Source organism: Dreissena polymorpha, chromosome 15, assembly GCF_020536995.1.
Source record: "Dreissena polymorpha isolate Duluth1 chromosome 15, UMN_Dpol_1.0, whole genome shotgun sequence".
Classification (NCBI taxonomy): domain Eukaryota; kingdom Metazoa; phylum Mollusca; class Bivalvia; order Myida; family Dreissenidae; genus Dreissena; species Dreissena polymorpha.
The window spans coordinates 64461345-64476073 of NC_068369.1; positions in this window are offsets into that span (position 1 = coordinate 64461345).

Genomic DNA, 14729 nt, shown 5'->3' on the forward strand with positions numbered 1-14729 from the left:
AACTGTGTAGGGTTTAAAAAATCTGCTTTCATATTTTTCTCAACTTCAAGGGGAGATGATTCTGAACTTATGCTTACGTTGCTCATTTACGATAGGGGTTTAGTAATCATTGATATGAAAACACTGAAAAAGTTTGAAAAAAAAAATGAAGAAAAACTGTAAATTGCATGAAGAAGCTGCATTTCACAATACTTTGAAATTCAGTAAAAGATCATAATAGATTTATTGCTCCGATATTCATCATTTTCAATAGGGTTCGAGTAATACTGATATAAAACACTTAACAAGTTTAGAAAGATTCAGACGAAAGTTGTGAAATCTTTTAAACAAGTGGAAATTGTTTATTTTGTCAAATTTAATAGAAAAAAATCTGGACTTATTGTCCCGATGTTTTTCATTTTAAATGAGGTAAAAATGCTCATTGATATGAAGACACTGTAAGTTTGGAAAGAATCTGATGAAAAATGTTGACATAATCACCTAACCAAGCAGTTTTTCACTTTTATTTTTAAATTCAAAGAGACATAATTCTGTATTTATGGTCCGATATTGCTCATATAGAGTTTGGGTTGGGTCCTCATTGATAAAAAAACCTGTGCAAGTTTGGGAAAAATCGGATGAAAATTTTGGACTCCGAACAACGATTTCAAAATTTCTCAAATTCTAAGGAAGATAACTATGGACGTAATGGTCGGATAATGCTAAAGGGCCCATACCACCTGGATAGTACGTGTCGCGCTTTGCGCTCTATATGTGGTTTAAAAAAAAAGAATCCGAGGAGTGCTTGACTCTAGGGAAACGGGTTGCTGGGACACAGCTCCTCCTTGATAAGCGGCTGCTTCCTTTGTCGCAACTCATTGTTACAATGAATAATACGTGTCGCGCTTCGCGCTCTATATGTTGTAGGGATAGTACTTCGGGCCTATGATAGACAACCATAAAAATACATGGATAATTGATGTGGTGTTTGCATTTATTTGTTAATATAAAAACAAGTGTATTTTTTATGAGATATTTAAGTATGTAAGAAATTTTAATTAACGTTGTCACCACGCGGCATCCATTAATTTTAATCAAAATGTCCACTTGTAGTAAAATGGATTTTAAAATGTCTACATAAAATAAAGCTTTATTATATTTATTAACCTGACTGAAAAAATGTCACCCGCCGAACTGTTCCGTTCGTGCCGGAACCCGAGATTGAACAGGGGGCCTGTAGATGATTGTTGCGTAAACAACTTCAGACTAACGCTCTCCCAACTGAGCTATTCCGGCTCACATCATTTATGTACTGCTATTTGGTGAAGTTGTGTATAGCGATCGTTATTATATGTCTATTAATAAACTAATACATTGTACGTTTTCGTACCACTACGCCTTCCAATAAACTTGCTTGCGCGATAGGTCGTCAAATATCGTACTACATTAATTCTCCACTAAATAAGCAAATTAGAACGAGAGCGCCGATGGCGTTAAAAGCATAGGTGCAAGATACAGGGAAGAATGGCGTCACGTGGTATAATGTAGTTCGATATCGCCATCCGCGAATTTCTCACATCAATAATTTCAAACAATTACCGACTATTTAAATAGATAATCTTTCCATTTACATCAGTGTTTGAAACGCTTATGAAAAATAATTACCCAAGCCTTTCAAAATTTAAGCACGGACAGATCTGTATCTTTTCACAAATGAAAATAGACGCTACCCTATTCGTCTGCGTCAAGAATTTGTCGTAAAACTTGTGGTAAGCGTTAGATGCAGACGTGCACAACAGATTGAGTTCTGAATACAGATTTCTGAATGCAGATTTTTATAGAAACTCCTCAAAGCAGTTACTTCCCTTGCTTCGCCCGGTCAGTAACTTCTAGTATAAGGGAGGCCACTGCGTAGGAGATTGAGATTTATAGTGCAGATAGAATTGTTTTACGAACGAAATTTGTTTTAGGTTATAAGAAGATTTTTTGACATAAAACGGTCTTAGAAAAATTCACTAAAAACGGTGTCAGCAATATTCTTGGAAGAAAACGTTAGAAAAACGTTTCCAGATTTTTTTTGTAAGAATGACCATATACTAAATTAAATAGATATTTCGTCTGATTTTTGATCAGGTAAGGCTTCATAATGGGTAACCAATCGATGTGGATTTTTGAAATGTGGTATATACCATAAGCATAGGTGCGTAAACGCACCTATGCTAAAAACCACAAAATAAATATAATTTGATTATGTATTTTTTTAATACAAAACCAGAAAGTTTCGCGTATTTGCCCAGTCCTGTGATCATTCCCCTGTGATCAGTTGTGGATCTGTTATTAATTAAAACAATTAGCTTTGCATTATTGGCAATAAATGTTGTAATAAATGTAATAGGCACAAATGCAGTACTTATTCACACTAATTTACACAAAAAATCACCACTATGCAAGATATTCTTGAAACAAAAATATATACATCGATCCGTAAAATAACTTCTCCTCCCATAAGCGAAAAAAAAGGTATTACATACTAGTCGCCGCTCTCCAGAGCGACGCCAATAATGCATCACGTGATTATAGACGCTTTAGTGTATATAAAGTGTTTTTGAATGCCGACACACTGGCCTCCAAACACAAGCTAAATGCAAGCTGCACTTTGCTCTTCTGGGGTTTCAGTGTTAACCTTTCAGTACTTAGTTTCCACCAGACACGCTGATACATTGGTCATCTGTTAAATAGTCGGCGAAGCTCATTCAATTTATGCCATACGGGAAACACTCGTGTAAACAACGCAGAACAAATCAAGGTATTCAAATAAATTATTCACCGAAACGTTTGCATTGTTTATACAATTCCAAGACAAACGCTTTGAGCGATTATATATTATTTATAAAGCGAAATTATTGAACAGTCATGAAAAAACATAGGTATTAATCACCTGACCGTTTGATGGACCTCTCTGTTGCATCGATACTTCAACTATGTGGCATCTTGGAAATAAATAATTGTGCACTAGCTTTACACGTGCTTATGCGCTTTGGTATATTTTATGAAATATAGTCAGAATCTTGTTGATTGTATCTAGAATATAATAATTTTGATTGTGTACTGTAATGATTAGTGTTTCGCAATGCTAGATTTATAACGTTTTACAGGTCTACAGAAAGCATTTGGCTTTCACATTTGTCGAAAGTGTTTAGCTAAATACAATCCTAAAATGTTGTTTGCGGCAGTGAATACTATTCACATTACACAATTATAAACATTCGAATAATGAATGCACAGCGTCATGCGAAAATGGGTCTTATGCCATATGCGGCGAGCATAGCTGCCGACCAGATTCGCGCAGTCTGTTCAAGGGTACCCTGACAGTTATACATTCACGCAAGGTTTCGCGGTCTGGTTAGCAGACAACGTACTAGTAGCTACTGACTAGTATGTTATACATTCACGCAAGGTTTCGCGGTCTCGATAGCAGACAACGAAGCTCCTGACTAGTATGTTATACATTCACGCAAGGTTTCGCGGTCTCGTTAGCAGACAACGTAGCTCCTGACTAGTATGTTATACATTCACGCAAGGTTTCGCGGTCTCGTTAGCAGACAACGTAGCTCCTGACTAGTATGTGCGAATGTGCAGATCGGTGTTAAGCTACTCTGACCACATAATATTATGACATGTGAACTATTTCCGAATGACGCGGGTAGAACATAATGTATTCGTCTTCTTCAAAGCATTATCAAAAGTATATTCTGGCCAACAAATCCTTTAATTCCGTTGTCGCCTTGGTTCTTACAAATACATTTTTATACGAGGAACAAAATGATTGAACTTCAGTGTGGTTATCATTTAACAATGAATTACTCGCGAACAATCGCTGATATTACAATATAAATACCTTTACTTATCAGGTTTATGGACAATATAGTTATTTGTTTAGTGTTTTGCGATGTCGATTCACTCTGATAAATCAGTTAATAGATGTTTGTTTTATGATTGAGCCGCGGCGTGTGGTCAACGGGTCAACGGACTGAATTTACTGAACATGACCGGATGACCGGAGTTTTATCCAACATATTGATAAAAACTACCTTAGCAATTTGGTAAGCACCCGCAGCCATGACTTAATTACTCGTAACCACGACTTAACATCTTGCAGACATAACAAAAATATCCTTGCCTTCAAACTCCGAGAGAAGAGGTGATCGATAGGAAGGAGCAGACGAAGGATGTGAAAGACACAAATACCTTTAAAAGATGCTAAATGTTTCTTTTTCTAAACATTAGGATAAAAAAGTACCACGGGAATTTCTATTCAAAGTATCTAATCCAACGATGCAACTGTACATTTGTAATATATGTGAACCATTGCACGCGACGCGTCTTTGGCGGACGATACTCGATAACAATTAATGGGACGTCAACGGATTTATAAATATGACCATTGTTCAAGCTGGTGAGAAAAACTCTATTGGACATTTTAATTAATTATGAAAAATGACCTATGACCCATTTGATTATTTTCTATGCAGTGATTGCGAACTCCGTAATGTAAAGACAAACAATACTGAATAAATGGAGATGTATATAAATACTGCTTGTCCATTTTAACGTATCGAGCAACACATTTCTAGAAACAGGCACACTTCTATAAGATGTTAGTGGATATATATGATATGCATTTGAAAAAGTTACCATGGTCTTTATAATTTTAATTGATTTCGGTAGCTGAAACAGGGCCAATTGTGGCGATTCTCCTACAATTAATATCACGCCAAAGGATGTAGATGAGGCAAATCATTAGAAACAAGCAAATTCATTGAATTGATATCCCCCGCCAATATATTCTGGACAAAAAAGTGTTATATTTGACACTCAAAAAAGCATTTTTTCAATACACAAAGGGCCATAACTCCGTTATAAACAGCTGGTGTACAATGCCATTTGGCGTGCATCATCCTCTTATCAATATATATACTCATACCAAGTTTCAATGAAATCCGCCAAAGCACTTCCAAGATATGGCTCCGGACACAAACGTGCCGGACGGACGGAAGGACGGAAGGACGGACAACGCCAAAACAATATCCCTCCGCCTATGGCGAGGGATAACAAGTTGAAGCGAGTTGAATTTCAGAAATAATGAAAGGGAGCTTAACACACGGGGGTTAACAAAACATTTACACGAATGATTCCCCTTGCGTTTATGAAAACCATTTTGTATTTATGTGACCATGCATTTCCCACGCCTTCCTATGTTGTGCTACCATATAAAATCTAAAGCAGAACGATACCAAACGATTCCAAAATTTATTTTACAAATATTTAATTTCGGATTCATTATCGCTATTAAAAATTTGTAATAGTACAGTTATTTCCCTTACATGACCGAAACTTTGAGGTTAATTCTTGTTTATGTCACGTTATTTGGTCAGTTCGGCTTGTGATAAGAGTAAATGCAAACATCCGCACATATTGCCCGGTTAACGAACTGCCTTTATTGCGAGCCTTTGCAGGCTTTGGTAATATTGTATACGTAGGTTGGACAAAATCGATGTCACAAGCACGTAAGCCTAAATTACATCCAGAGTTTAATTTAAGGTCAAATCAGTTTCATTTCACGAACTTTCAACAACAAAAAAACGTCAAGTGTAAGGAAAAGGAAATATATACTAGTAATTGCGAATTCCAAGTTCATTTTCTATCAATATCGACCTATTATTTCAATGTTCAAATTATCAAAGAGAAATTCAATTGCTTATTAAATTGTGACCTCTCCAAATTATTCAATCGTTTTGCGTATGCAACGCTTTATAATTTTCAGGTTTTTAAATCGTCTAAAGATGCATATTATTGATATTTTAGAGCATGGTAAATGTTCACTATTACTGTTTGCGTGTATAAAACATATAAACTGTGGTAATGTTTTATGAATTATTCAAGATTATACTAACCAATGGAATGTTATTGTTGTTTGCGCATAACTTATGCCGGCCATTCATATATTGTGCAATACCCCTTAGCAACCAATTTGTTAAATTAATGACCGCGATTCTTTTCAGCTATGTCCTTCAAACAAAAGATGTATTAGCGTTTTACAAAATATTTTGCACTATGATGTCGCCAACTGCTGCATCTAATTAAACAGTCATAAGAGCATTTTCAACAAGTGGTTAGTGCTAGACACATCTTCAAATGACGTGCGTTGCCTCTTTGCATGCTCGTTGTCAATGAAAATACCACGTGCGCGTGCAAGCGCAAAGTATGCAGAATCGATAACGTAATTACTTGGATATAGATTTGTAACAGGTGTGCCCGAATACAAGTTACGTCGAATAAGTGCAATGGTATTACGTTTGAGCTCTGCGCAAACACGTTGATGCCCTAAGCATATGTTCTATGTTATTTATATCACACGAACACAAATTGAATCAAAGAAAAACATGTTGTTGAATTGCATTAAATTTGAAGCTGTGAAATGTGGATTTTTGTATCATTTAAAAGTCAATAAAGTTTCGTCATTTTCTCTACGAATTGTATATAAACATATTGTTAATGTTGCTTGTCCCACACACATGCGAACGCACAAGTGCTCACATCCCCTTTCACTCACACCATGCACACAGTGCAATGCTATATCACATTACCTACTTTCTTACACGGAGCGTATATTGACTAGAGTCCGTGCTTCTTACGTACATACATTAACACCGGCATGTGATGTTTACACAATGAATTGCTCATGAATGCAATCATGTCAGTAAGCTGTTATGTGTAGTTTATGCGGGAACATACATTGAAATATTGAGATATATTGAAAAGATATTAGATAGAGTATTGTTGGTATTCATAAATCTGTCTTCTCGGTACTACGCTTGAATGCCGCGCGCTGCATGTTGATACATAAATTAATTCGTGATCTTCGCTCGTGGAACAGTGGGGTTTTCTGTTCTAGATGCTACTACCATTACATAGACGCAGCACGAAAAAGATCAGGCTTTTAAAACTATCAAACGAGTTAATAAAACTCTTTGTTCCACATGTTCAAGTGCGTTAATGTAATTCAGTTTACAAATTACATGCGTTTGGTAGAATTGTGAGCGTTGATTATATGTTTACTCTGTAATGCATCCAAATGCGATTATTTTAATTTACAAATCGTATGATTCACAATCATAAACACTTAATGGACGATTGTTTTATGCAAACGAGTCGAAAAGATATGCTCTTCCCCTGGAATGTTTTATACTTTTCAATTTATTAAACGCTGTATGGTATACCGAGAAAAGCGATCGGAATATCGCTACGATTATACAGGCGGTAAAAAAGATATTTTAGACAGGTTAATTCATTAAAATAACTGCCCCACAAAAAAATTCATAGTTTACTCGCTCGCTATTATTTGTTTTTCCATTTGTTCCCTTTTGACTTGCGTTTTGATTCTTTCGCTCTCAGCATTTTGATTTGTACGATCTCCAACGTTTGATATAGATTCTCACTGCGCTTGGATTCGTATGATCTAATCGCTTTATGATGGTGTTAAAATGCCAGGCAGTTAAATGCCTAACAATTGAGCACTGGTATAGAATAAGCTTCTCTTTATTTATTGTTTATGAATAATTAATAATACATAATACCATCAATGTTTTATTTAATGGTCAAATAATGATATCATAATTAATGTCGCATGTTTCTACTATTTTTAAGCCCAGTTTATAGAATACGTAAAACATTATTGCAGAGAGTAGATTTTAAGGACAAGTAATTACTGTTCAGTGTTCGGCGAATATTTGGTGTAAACAACACGTCAGTGGGCCAAAGGTAATAATCCTTTTATAAATATTTACTTCACTTCGTCATTAAATATTGAACAATAGTCACCATTTATCAATGGTCGCGTTAAAAGGAACAATATAATGACACGATATCGTTCACCTGATTCAACTATATCAAGGAACTGCATTGTTTTGAGATAACGAAGGTAAATCATATTTGTTGTTGACATAATATGGATATAGGAGCTATGAAGTCCAATTATGTTATCACGAGATACATTTAGTTAACATCTGCCAGTCTTTTATATAAGGGAAAGCAATGCAACCCATTTATGCTTAGTGGACTCTCCCATCCTTCTAAATTGGATCAATTCATTTGCAACAGTAGGGATGTCTAGTATATTTATTACTATATGTAGAATATTTCTTACAGAAATTCCTTTAAGTAAACAGCGCAGACCCTGATGAGACACCGTGTTGTCTCACATGGGTCTACGCTGTTTGCCAAGGCCTTTTTTTTAGACGCGAGGCATAAATGGGTTAAGATATTAGACGGAATTGTAGAAACTGAAAATCTTAAAATAAAATAAAATAAAACTATGTTAAAAAACACACTATACAAATAAGTATGGTTTTTGATTGAACAAACAGTCACCATTTTGCAACCGCTTTTATTTCAGCCAAAGTATTTTTTTTATAAAGATTGCTATGCCTAGACGGCATAAACTGTTTATTTTTCATTAAACGTTAAATGATACAGAATAACAGCATCAAGCCTCTCTCTCTACTGTTATTCTAAATCAGCCTGTTACAAACACCATTTGCAATAAATTTGAATTAGCTAGCATGTCGTCTATCGTGACGTTAATGAAAACATGTAAATAAATGGGATCAAACATTTAATTGGGTCTTTTATTGATGGAACATTTCTCCAATACCTGCATGAACCATAATGGATCGTATTTTGCCAAGCTCCACAGACGTCATTATATAAAGTACATAAGTTCAAAATCGGGTAATTATAGGACCTTCATTGACTCATGCTTTAGATATTGTCATAATAAAGCAAACATCGGGCCGATATGGGCATGTTTGCTAGAAAATAAGCCAACGCCATGAATTCAACATAAGACCATTGTTAATGATTTTTTTTAAATTTCAATAACTTAAAGGTACTTTCGTAGATTTTCGTATTTTTAAAAATACCATTAAATGAATTAACTAACAACACTGTAATAACTAACAACACTGTTATATTTTGAACATTTCATGGTCATGTGACGTAGTGTCCGTCTAGCGACTTTAAGGTGACGGGTTCGATCCCAACCGTGGGAGCGTTCTTTCGATGTCCTCCAAAAAGACCAAGTACTGGTTTTAATCACAGTAAACGGACTCGAGAGCGTTCAATAAACCTTAGGCTTTCGATTGCATATGGCTAAAATAAATTAGTATAAATTCTACTAATATTTCGATTAAAAAATGTGACTGCCCTTGGGATCGAACCCATGACCATTAGAAGCAAAAGTTACAATTACGCAATTAATACATATAGTACTCTAAACCACATGTCGGTAATACACGTTTTTTAGAATTATCGATGAAAATCGAAACCAAACGCTTTATAAATTGAATGATCTCGATTGATGATTATAAATAAAACGAACATATAGATGGAGTATTAACATTTTTAAGTCAGGAATGACGTTTTGCTCCTTTAAATATTTTTTGTTGTTGTCGTTTTTCAAAAATGTGAACAAGTCCCTTTAAGCGTTCAACAATGAAAGTCGCTCATAACCTTATGAAGTCAGATGGTTTATAAGGTTAATGGACATTGCGGCTATTGGTTTTTGTTGGATATTGCATGATTTTTATTGCAAAAGATTATGTTTATATTGTGAAGTTATCACACTGTGTGGTCAACGGGTCAATAGCCTTGACATAATATAAATGGCCGGAATGATCAAAGCAAACACGTAACGTTCGGTCTTGTGTTTCCACAGTCGATGGTCAATCGGGCGACAATTCAATTGAAAATAATGCTTAAATATGTCCTGCATGGTTCAGTAATATAAACATAAACAACAGTTTAAAAGGCAAGTATTGCAGGGATATGTTATTAGATTATTATATTACGTATATTTCCCGAACAAACACAGATATGATGACATAGACATGTTTCTGAAACTCATATTTAGACATGGGTCTTATCGGGTTTTAACAGAAAGTTAAGGTAAAAACAAAATACGAACAGAACATGCAGAGCATAATAAATTTGTGAATATGAGTTGGGCATCGTGAAGAACACCATGAGTGCAAGACATACTGTGATTATAATAATTAGCAAAGATAAGTGCCTTTACGTGATTCCCTCCTAAGTCAAATAGTACATCGGATCCAGCTCTGTCTGCTTATTGACAATCATCACCTTTCATTATGGAAGTCGAGCGAAGTCTTATCTAGAACGACGGACCATAGCCATTAATCAGACTTGACTGGATTTATGTGATTAGTAACCGGCGTTTACGATTGATATCTATCATACTTCAACCGAGTACTCAACTCACGTGCTTGCTGACCATTACCTGACCGATGCCCGCATGTGTTTGAGCTTCCAATGTATGAAAATCATTGTTTAATTATAGTAAAACTTATCTGACCCTGTCCTTCACTTGTTAATTTGACGACAGGGGCATTCCGTTATTGTTAATGGACAAATACAAATCCCGAGGGAAAAATATGTCACAACTGATCTCAATTGTATAAATAGTTGTTATTTGGAACTCTTTAGTCTGGGTTTTTCCGATATTTGAACACGCGCGGTAGGTACAAACAAAAGCTTACTAGCATATTTTAAGAGTGTGAATCAATAATTTTTCTTATCGCTGAATAGTAAACACTACTTTTTCTGCTCAAACGTTAATTCATTTGGTCGCATGGAAGCTTATTCAAATGGTGTATTAAACATGTTGAGCTTACCGGGACTAAATATTAAAAAAACATTGTCCTGCGGCGAACGGAGCAAAATCCAATACACGTTAAATATGTTCATATACTGAAAGTTTTGACTAAATTGATGTATTAATTAACCATCTGTTTATTATGTATATCAATGATATATAATGCCAAGCTGTAAATGGTATCGCTGCCGCTCAAGGTGTAGATGTTCTTGATGAGAAATGATAGTATAGGCAGCCGGGAGCCATCCCAGGACACTTCTCATATGAGTTGTGTTCTGAAAAAACTGGGCATCATGCATGTGCGTAAAGTGTCGTCCCCGATTAGCGTGTGCAGTCCGCACAGGCTAATCAGGGACGACACTTTCCGCTTGTATGACATTTTTCGTTTAAATGAAGTCTCTTCTTAGCAAAAATCCAATGAAGATGGAAAGTGTCGTCCCTGATAAGCCTTTGCGGACTGCACAAGCTAATCTGGGACGACACTTTACGCACATGCCTTATGCCCAGTTTTCTCAGAACACGACTTATATTAATATGTGTGAGCGTGGCATGCAGTGTTGGAAATAATGATTAAACGAGTTTCTTAAAATGAATAATATAAACATTTTTTGATATCTTATTATAAGTTTTAGAACAATTTCGATGTTTGCCATGCGATGTACCATGTAACGATAGTTTTAATAAATGGAATTTAATCATCCCGAATCTGTTTTTATTAATAATTAATTAAGTTGCAATTAAACAATATCGGTGACACCTTTCTGAAGTAGTAATAATATTATTAATATAGTATTTCAATATAATGAAACAGAGTCTGGGAAAATCGGGCTTAATGAACGTTCGTTAATATTGTCACTGTTTCGTCCACATGCTATTAGAGGAGACACTTTCCGTATAGATTGGGTTTTCGTTCAGAAGAAAGCTCCTTTAAACGAAACCTTCAATAAAATGAGTCGTGTTCTGTGGAAGCTGGTCATAATGCATGTGCGTAAAGTGTCATCCCTGATTAGCCTGTGCAATCCGCACAGGCTTATCAGGGACGACACTTTCCGCCTAAACTTGATTTTCGGTAAGGAGGGACTTCCTTGAAACTAAAAATACCATAAAAGCGGAAAGTGTCGTCCCTGATTAGCCTGTGCGGACTGCACAGGCTAATCTGGGACGACACTGTACGCACATGCATTAAGCCCAATTTTCTCAGAACAAGACACAAATCGGCAAGTGTAGTCCCTGATTAAAACGAGCATTACCTGACTGCATTTGCCAATCTGGAATGATACTTAATGCTCATGCACTTTTCCTAGACATGTTACCTGAGATGTTATCAATTATGTTTGAACATGGAATAGAAGTAAATAAGAAAGGTAATGCAACAATGTGATGTTATAAATCGACGGCTGAACAATATTTAAAATCAATTCTTGATAAAGAATAACTAACTGGCCATTTTCAACGAAAAGTGTTTGCAATATTTTCCAGCTGGATTGATTCGATGGATGAACATAACACAAGTCAAGAAAATCAATACTACTAAGACGTTGTTCTACATGATCTCGTAAAGAAAGCGCAAGTACTTCACCGGCGAATACATCCAAAGTGGACAGGTTGAATAGAGAAACAAACATAAACGCATGAGTATCATGTGTAACATTTCCAAACTGACCAAGGCTGACCATTGGGTTCACTTAAAGGTGAACTGCTTTCTTATCGATGGCTCATAATCCAGTGAATGTTCTATTTTTATAGGATAAAGATCTTGGGGCATGCGGTTAACATCACGCGCGTGATATAAGTACGCCCAAAACCTACGGAGGTCTCTAGTAGCTAAATACATGTGACAAATGCAAATTAATTGAGTGCATTATGTAAATACATGATGGCACAGGCCTATTAATTGATTGCGTCGATTAAATACAACGACACCTGCTATGGAAACAGAAAGAATCGTCTTAAATAAAAACGGTAGCAAACGTTATATCAATTAAGGGGCATTTTCACAGATTTTAGCATTTATTGAAGCTTGTCATTAAATGCTTTATATTGCTAAATATAAACATTTGACCTTAAAACCTCAGTAAAAAACAAGAATACAATTAAAAAAAAGAAAAACAAGAGAGCCATGGGCCCTTAGGCGCTCACCTGAGACCCAAAGGAACTAAACTATTCTGGGAAGGTGGAGTTCAAAATAATAAAAGTACTTCATAACATAAATATCATCATAAGGTTCACAAGAAGAAATTCGCTCGCTCATGGAAACCATGCTCTTCAGAGCACCGGAGCTATTTTCAAAGTAAATCAAGATATTATAGGAACATAATTATGTTCTGAGCATGTTTCATTAAGATTGAACTAAAATGTGACTTATAGAGATTTCACAATGTTTCACTATAGAAATAAAAAGAAATCTGCCACCCACCTCAGGGCCTTGCTTTTAAACAAACTGGAACTATTTTCAGACTCACCTTGCAATGATATTTCAAATTGAAACAACAATCAACCCTTTTTAAAACACAAATCTTTGATAATCACACCAAAACTACCAACCTGACATCCATAAACTGTGTGCCATAACAATTTATGTTCCAGTCTTATCAGTCTGAAGGTCTTTGGTGTGAGTTCCCAGCTGGGGCCTATTTCTAGGGACTTAGGGCTTTTAAGCTTCAAGCCTGTTACATCACATTAACAATTCAGACACAGTCAATAGAGAATTAATTAGTTGCTGATAAGCAGGTAGATGAATGGGACCATGGGAGAAATAAGAGTGCATTCCTGACAAGCCATACATTTATGATTGGAGGTCAAACACAATTCAAATTATATACAGTTGTTTCTCCCCTGAGTATTTTTCTGTGTAATCAATATTACTACTTCAAATTTTGAGAATATTTGATAAGGGTTTGCAAATGGCAAAAATATGTTTGCTGCACTTCATCCCCAACCAATAATCAACATAAAAATACTCTTCAGAAAGAAACAAAAATAAATTTAATTTGGCAATTTAACTGTATATCTTATCGACAGAATTAATATTCAGATGACTGCATGGAGATCATGAATATCATAATATGCACAAATTTCATTCAACGTTTACATTGGTAATTTCTTAGTAGAGTGTAAACAAGGGTACACTATAAAAAGCCATGTTTTTTTAACAGAACACAACAATAAAGGAACCCGGCCTAGATATCATGACAAGATAACCATAAAACAATGTTTTGACCAAGTTTCATGATGATTGGACAAAAAAATGAGACTTCAGACTAGAGTGTTCACAAGCTTTTTTTAACTATATAAATATAAGGAAAAAGACCCCCCCCCCCCTTGCGGCCTTGTTTTTTTACCGATCCGAACCATTTTTGAACTTAACCGTTGTATCAAGAAAACATTTTTGCTGACCAAATTTCATAAAGATTGGGCAAAAAGTGTGTCTTATAGATCGACTGTTCACACGTTTTCACGATTTACATATAGAGAAAACTGCCCCACCCCCTGGTTGCCATGTTTTTTTAAAATGTCCACGACTATTTTCAAACTCGTCCGAGATACCCACATAATCAATATTTTGACCAAATTTCATGATGATTAGGCAAAAAATGTGACTTCTAGAGTGTTCACAAGCTTTTTTTACTATATAAATATAAGGAAAAAGCCCCCCCCCCATGGCGGCCATGTTTTTTTACCGATCCAGACCATATTCGAACTCAACCGTCGTATCCAGGAAACAAATGTTCTGACCAAATTTCATGAAGATTGGAACAAACATGTGGCTTCTAGAGTGTTCACATGTTTTCACTATATACATATAGAGAAAACTGCCCCGCCCCCTGGCGGCCATGTTTTTTCACCGATCTGGGCCATTTTCGAACTCGTCCAAGATATCAATGAAACCAATGTTTCCCCAGGTTTCATGATGATTAGGCAAAAGTTGTGACTCATAGAGTATTCACAAGGTTTCTCTATAGCCATATAATATGTGGCTCGTTCTGAGATTTTTGGTCAAAATGGGGTATATGGGCGA